At 47.5% G+C, this 6,562-nt stretch overlaps 2 non-coding genes across 2 annotated transcripts; both read left to right on the top strand.

Annotated features, from left to right (window-relative positions):
- Positions 1-957: 957 nt before the first annotated feature.
- On the top strand, positions 958-1,040 carry trnal-uaa (transfer RNA leucine (anticodon UAA)). Its single transcript has one exon. It is a non-coding gene; the product is annotated as a tRNA-Leu (tRNA).
- A 3,716-nt stretch (positions 1,041-4,756) lies between these two features.
- On the top strand, positions 4,757-4,839 carry trnal-uag (transfer RNA leucine (anticodon UAG)). Its single transcript has one exon. It is a non-coding gene; the product is annotated as a tRNA-Leu (tRNA).
- Positions 4,840-6,562: the final 1,723 nt, after the last annotated feature.

The raw sequence follows: 6,562 nt of genomic DNA, 5'->3' as shown, positions 1-6,562 counted from the left end.
ACAGTTCCAGCATAACCTCCCTGCTCTTATATTCTATACATAGGCTAATAAAGGAAAGGATTCCATAAGCCTTCTCAACCAACTTATCAACCTGTCCTGCTACTTTCAGGGATTTGTGGACATTCACTTCAAGGTCCCTCACTTCCTCTACACCTCTCAGCATTCACCCATTAATTGTGTCTTCCTTTGCTGTGTTTGACCTCACCAAAGGCATCACCTCACACTTCTCCAAGTTGAGTTCCATTTGCCACTTTTCTGCCCACATGACCAGTCCATTTCTCCAGCTCTCCTAATGAGCATTTCACCTCGTGCATTGAGCTGAGTTACTCATCACAGAATTCCCACTATCTGATTTACTCTTGTAGCCAGAGTATGTATCTGAATGGTCCAGTTAAGCTTTTGTCAATGGTTACCCCCAGGATGTTGATGGTGGGGGGATTCAGCGATGGTAATGCTGTTGAACGTCAAAGGGAGATGGTTACATTCTCTCTTGTTGGAGATGGTCATTGCCTGGTACTTACGTGGTGTGAATGTTACTTGCCACTTAGCAGCCCAAGTCTGAATGTTGTCCAGGTCTTGCTGCTTCTGGACACGGACTCCTTCAGTATCTGAGATGTCCCGAATTTGTCCTTTTATGAAACCTTGGTCAGGACTCACTTGGAATATTGTATCCAGTCTTGGTCTCCTCACATGATGGGTGATATTGAGGCTTTGGAAAGGGTACAGAGGAGAGACATTCGACGAATACCCAGTATAAGACATCTTGGTTATCAAGTTAGACTAAAAGAGTTGGGACCCTACTCCTTAGAGAAACCTTGACTGAGGGGTGATCCGATTGAGGTTCATAAATAATGAAGGGTCCAATTCAGCATGGGAGAGGAGTCATAACTTCATATTGTGAAAGGCCAGATGGCACCCGGATCACATTAAATTTCATTTTCAGTGGTTGGCTAATGTACCAGGATGGCCGAGTGGTTAAGGCGTTGGACTTAAGATCCAATAGACATGTGTCTGCGTGGGTTCAAACCCCACTCCTGGTATCTGTGCTTACAAAATGTTACTTTTTCTTTCCCTGACTTTTGCCTTGCACCATCATCTCTTCTGTCATTTAATCACTCTTGCCTTCCAACTGATCACAGCTTCCTATTATTTGATCTGCCCCAGCACCGTTCCTTGGCTCTGCGCTTGCTTATAAACTGGTAAATCTTTAACTTAATCTCCTCTGTCCCCTGACAATGACCTTCTCATCCTTCCTGGTTTGTGGTTCCTCACAGGATCCGCTGCCTCTCCGACTCCCCTCCAGGTAACTGAAGGCCCTAAGCCTTGGTCTCTCTTTATACGCTAGCTGGTAGTTGATTCCTTGCAGGTCTGCCACCGCTCAGGAGAAGCTCAAAACCCAGATCAAGCAAAGTATCAAGAGGAATGTGAACAAAGGCTCCCTGGTGCAGAGCAAGGGACAGGGAGCCTCCGCCTCCTTCAAAATCAGCAAGAAGGAAAACCTAGGGAAAAGTGGGAAAGAAGGTGAAGAAACCAGCACACAAGAAATCTTCAGTGAAGAAACCAGCAGACAAGAAATCTTTAGTGAAGAAACCAGCAGACGTGAAAGTGACAACAAAGAAAGTAACAGCCAAGAAAACAAGCAGCAAGGCGGCGGCAACGCCAAATAAGGTGGTGAAGAAAGCAGCGCTTCAGAAAAAGTCTCCTGCGAAGAAGGTCAAAAAAGGCAAGAGTGCGGCGGGCGGAAAGGCGCTGAAGAAAGTGCAGACATGGAAGAGCAAGGTCAAGCCGAAAGCAGCGAAGGCTCAGAAAGCAGGGTCTGGAAAGAAGTGTAAGAGCGCGGGAAACTTGGAAACATCTGAACACAAAGGCTCTTCTCAGAGCCACCCACATCTCTCAGGAAAGAGCTGATCCCCTGATCAAATGATCCCTGTCCCGGCCCCGCCTGCAGATTCCACATGGAAATGATTTGGAGTAAATCCAGGATCCCTGGTGACTCCCCTCCACCCAGCCCTTTCCCCACTCTCTGTAATAAAACAGAGGGATATCCGGCCCTCACTCTAACTGGAGATGTGTTCGGTACAGTCTCAGTTCACAAATTCAGGGGGAGAGTCTGTAAGACAGGAACACTGGCGGAGAAACCCCACCTCACAACTCAAACCCCAACACATGAGTTTCTCCAATTCAGCTGGAGTCGGGTGACAACAGGAGCTGGGATAGGCTGTGATCGGGAATGTGAGGAATGGATTTGTTCAGGGAGGAATTAACCTGGAATCTCCGAAAATAACAGTTCCTTATTTCTCCAGATGACACATTCTGCAGTGAGAGTGAAAAGACTCTTCACTGCTTCACATTTACTAATTGTTTGGTTCTAGATGAATAATGAGTCAGAGAGCAATGACAGGATCTGAAGCTTCTCTCACACCAGCCCTTGAATGACTCAGTGTGAAGTGTCCAATGTGTGAAGCTACGGCCAGGGTTTGTCAATCTGAACAGTTTCAGCTCAGTTACTGGGGGCCTGGAATCCCCGCAGTTTGACTCTGTCTCTGATTGGTCACCCGCTTCTCAATCCAATTCTTAACCAATAGGAGAATCACATATAAGTAAATCAAAGTTCTCATTGGCTTAGATTTTCCAATTGGAAAAAGCCTGGCAATTCCAGAGCAGGAAGGAATTGAAGTGATGGAAAATTTCAATTTTCAGGCAACAATTTTAAAACCTCTCATTTTATGTTCTGTTTTACTGTGTTTACCGTCACAAAATCCTGACGCGATTTTAGGAATCGTTTTCATTTGTCAATCTGTTAACTGTAAGCGGCGGGAGGAAGGTCCAGTTCAGCAATTTAAAACGGGACAAATATCAGCTTCCTCTCTGTAAAAGGAACAAATTAGCGACTAACCGCTTCTCACAGGCTTCTCGGGGACTGACAGAAACGAGCGGTTTCTGATCCTTTCTCCTGAAAGAGGCGGATAATGCTGCAGGGAGCAATGAACTGCCCTTCACTTTCTGGCTGCTAATACACCCCTGACTTTAAACAGTTCAAACAGCGACTGATGCTTCTGTCGGAAAATGAGCAGATTCACCAGAATGATCCCGGTCCATGATGGCCAAAGACATCCAGCTGGCCCGCCGCATCCGCGGGGAACGCACCTTAAACCCAGCTTCAGTAACAAGTGTAACAAGGGCTCTTTTCAGAGCCACCAAATCAGCAAAGGAAAGAGCTGCCATCTCTGTTCATCATCAAACCCATTAGATTGGAGGGGCGGTCACATGGTTTCTGTTTTGTCACATCACTTTCCCGAAAGGCCTGTCGGACTGAGAGCTGGTCTGGAATTTAGAAAGCAGCATTACCGGAGACTCATTGCTGCTCAGCACAATCTCAACCCGCTCCTGGGATCCGTTAGCTGGCATTTGGGGAAAAGAAATGGATCCCAGTTTTATTTGGAAGGCATTAATGGAGCCGGGTCCGTTCACATGAGGGTTATTTACAAACATTACCCAATGAGTTCACTAATATTTGAATCCATTGGAGATCAGTACGCAGGATATGTAAGTTAGCTCGGTCACTCTGACTGAAACCGCCAGTTCCCCGGGGCTGCAGACCCTGACACTGCGGGGAGAGAATCCCCGACCCTATCCCGCCGCCGGGGGGAACAGACAGCTCTGTGTCCGGAGAATAGGGAGGGCCGGGGGGAAGGCACATATTAAAGCGCTGCAATGGACTCAGCTCCTGTGTGTGCACAACTCTCACTGATTCCGTCCTCTGGGAACAGTGCGGTCTAAACAGATCAGGTTAGGAGAGAGACACACAGCCCGAGAATGGCCTCTTCCTTCCTGCATTTACTCTGTTCCGGGAGCAGATTCTCATTGAGAAGCGGCGCTCAGATCACCGGAGAGAAATAAAAAACACAATTAAAACTGTCCAAATGAAAAACAGAGAATTAACCCGGACACTTCCATTATTAAATTAATTCATCAGCTCCGAACCAGTTCCCGTTAATGCACCGGGATAATCTCGGGATTTATCAAATCGAAGGCAGCGGGATTTATTAAATTGTTGATTCTGACACCCTGTAGTTCACTTCTTCACTTAACTAGAGGGGGAGATGTGTGAGCAGAGAAACAGAGCGAAATCCAGAGAGGGAACTGAAAACACACCTGGACAGATGTGAAACAGGTCAATCCACTGTTCCAATAACTCCATCTCTGATTCCCTCCTGACAGTAACCAGCCCTTTCACAGAGACTGTGGGTGGCTCTGAAAAGAGCCTTTGGTTTATTAGATGACATTTTGGCCGCTTTACTTTTTCTGGGAGCTCTGAGCGCTGGTTTTCTTGGGCAGCAGCACGGCCTGGATATTAGGCAGCACCCCGCCCTGAGCGATGGTCTCCCCTCCCAGCAGCTTGTTGAGCTCCTCGTCGTTGCGGACGGCCAGCTGCAGGTGTCTGGAGATGATGCGGTTCTTCTTGTTGTCCCGGGCCGCGTTGCCGGCCAGCTCGAGGATTTCAGCGGTCAGATACTCGAGCACAGCAGCCAGAAAGACCGGGGCTCCGGCACCCACACGCTCAGCATAGTTACCCTTTCTCAGGAGCCTGCGAACACGGCCCACCGGGAACTGCAGTCCAGCCCGGGAGGAGCGAGACTTGGCCTTGGCCCGAGCTTTCCCGCCGGTCTTTCCTCTTCCAGACATTTCCACAATCTCACAAATACTTTCACAAAGAATGAATAATTTCCTTAGCATTGATAGTATATCGCCGGCAGTCAGGATGGCCGAGCGGTTTAAGGCACTGCGTTTAGGTCGCAGTCTCCATTGGAGGCGTGGGTTCGAGTCCCACTTCTGACAAGTTGCGTTTTGACTGCACTGGAGGCGTTTGGGAGCAGCGGTGAAGAGCAAAGAGAAAGCAGGAAAGAACATGGACCAACAAAGTAACAATGGACCCAAAGATGTTGCATTAAAACATGAGAGTCAGAGGCAACTGAGCAAACAGCAGGGCACATAAAAGATCAAAAATGTAACCTTTGTATCGGGGTGGAAGATGTTGCCAATATCCTGAATGAATACTTTACTGTTTTCCCGAATGAGAGGGTGATGCCGATATTGTTATTAAGGAGGAGGAGTGTGAAGTATTGGACGTGATAACTTAAGGAGAGAGGAAGTCTTAATGGGATGAGCATCGTTGAATGTGGATAAATCATCAGGACCAGTTGAAATGTACCCCAGGCTGTTGAAAGAAGCCAGGGAAGAAATAGTGGAAGGTCTGACCATCATTTTCCAATCCCTCACTGGATACAGGTGTGTGCCAGAGGATTGAAGGTCTTGTAACGTTGCAATAAAAGCAAAATACGAGGCAGATCAAGCATGGCTGATCCTTTCGAGCAGAGAAACAGGGCTGAATTCCCTGAACCAGTGCTACAGCTTTCAGAATAGAAGGAGCCTATACACACCTGATGGGTTCCACTTAAACAAAAGAGCTGGAGGTGTTGACGGTCTGAACAGATAAAATGTGGAGGAGTGTTTGAAGCAGATGCTGTGTGGTTACTGTAGTTGTACTATGGAGTTATTTCAAGGAGGTGATTCTGAATGTAATGGATCAACGTGGACCCATCCAAGGCAAAGGTTCTAAGCTTTTTGCACTGGAATACCTGTCCCACGGCCGGGCTCGTTCTCAATAGAGATCATTTCAAATGAACATTTCCTAAATCCGTGCTTTCTCTCTCGCAATAAAGAGAACAGGATGTCTGGCAGATTCAGTGTGAGACAATAACACTGCCGGGTAAAGGCCGCTTTCCAACTCCAATCCTAACACAGGAGATTCCCGAAACAGCTGCAGTAAGTTGCTGTGAACTGCTGGAAGCGGATGTGTGAGGAAATGGTGATGTTACTGAGGAGGTTTCTTAGTATAGAATGGACTGTGTTTAGGTGGGAATATTACTGAGTGTTAATTGCATCGGGACCATATTTAAAAGCTCCGGCTTTCTGGAAAGCCTTGACTATGAAGGCCGAGTCTGGAAGGGTTTGTGTGGAGAGCTGGGTTTTGGTTCTACTGTTAATAAAGGGTTTGAAATTGGCAGCCCGGAGGAAACTGGAGGTGGAGCTGAAAGATGAGGGGCCGTTCTCTCTCTGTCTGTCACTCTGGGTGTCTCCTCCATCTAGCTCTCTGTTTAATCTTCACTCTTGTCTCCTCCCCTCCCTGCTCTCACTCTGCCTTTCTCAGCCAGGTCCAGGTGGCCTGTATAAAAAGGAGCCTGACAGAATCAGTCTCTTTTATTGTGCACTGATTTGAGGAAAGAATCAACATGTCTGCCAGTAAACAAGAGTATGCTCCAGGCTGGCAGCATGTTAGAATCCATGAGGAAAGGCATCATCACCCTCATCGACAAGCAGAAGGGGGAGAGGACAGAAATCAGAAATTGGTGGCCCAAAATGGGGTTTGGGGATGGAATCTGCAATTGGATCAAACTACTCTACACAAACATCAGTAGTGCAGTCTCAATCAATGGGTGGGAATCAGAAAGTTTCCCGATCCAATCTGGAGTCAGACAGGGCTGTCCTCTCTCCCCTGTCT

Source organism: Heterodontus francisci, unplaced genomic scaffold (assembly GCF_036365525.1).
Source record: "Heterodontus francisci isolate sHetFra1 unplaced genomic scaffold, sHetFra1.hap1 HAP1_SCAFFOLD_286, whole genome shotgun sequence".
In the NCBI taxonomy this organism is placed as follows: Eukaryota; Metazoa; Chordata; class Chondrichthyes; order Heterodontiformes; family Heterodontidae; genus Heterodontus; species Heterodontus francisci.
This window is presented reverse-complemented; position numbering and strand designations above follow the sequence as displayed.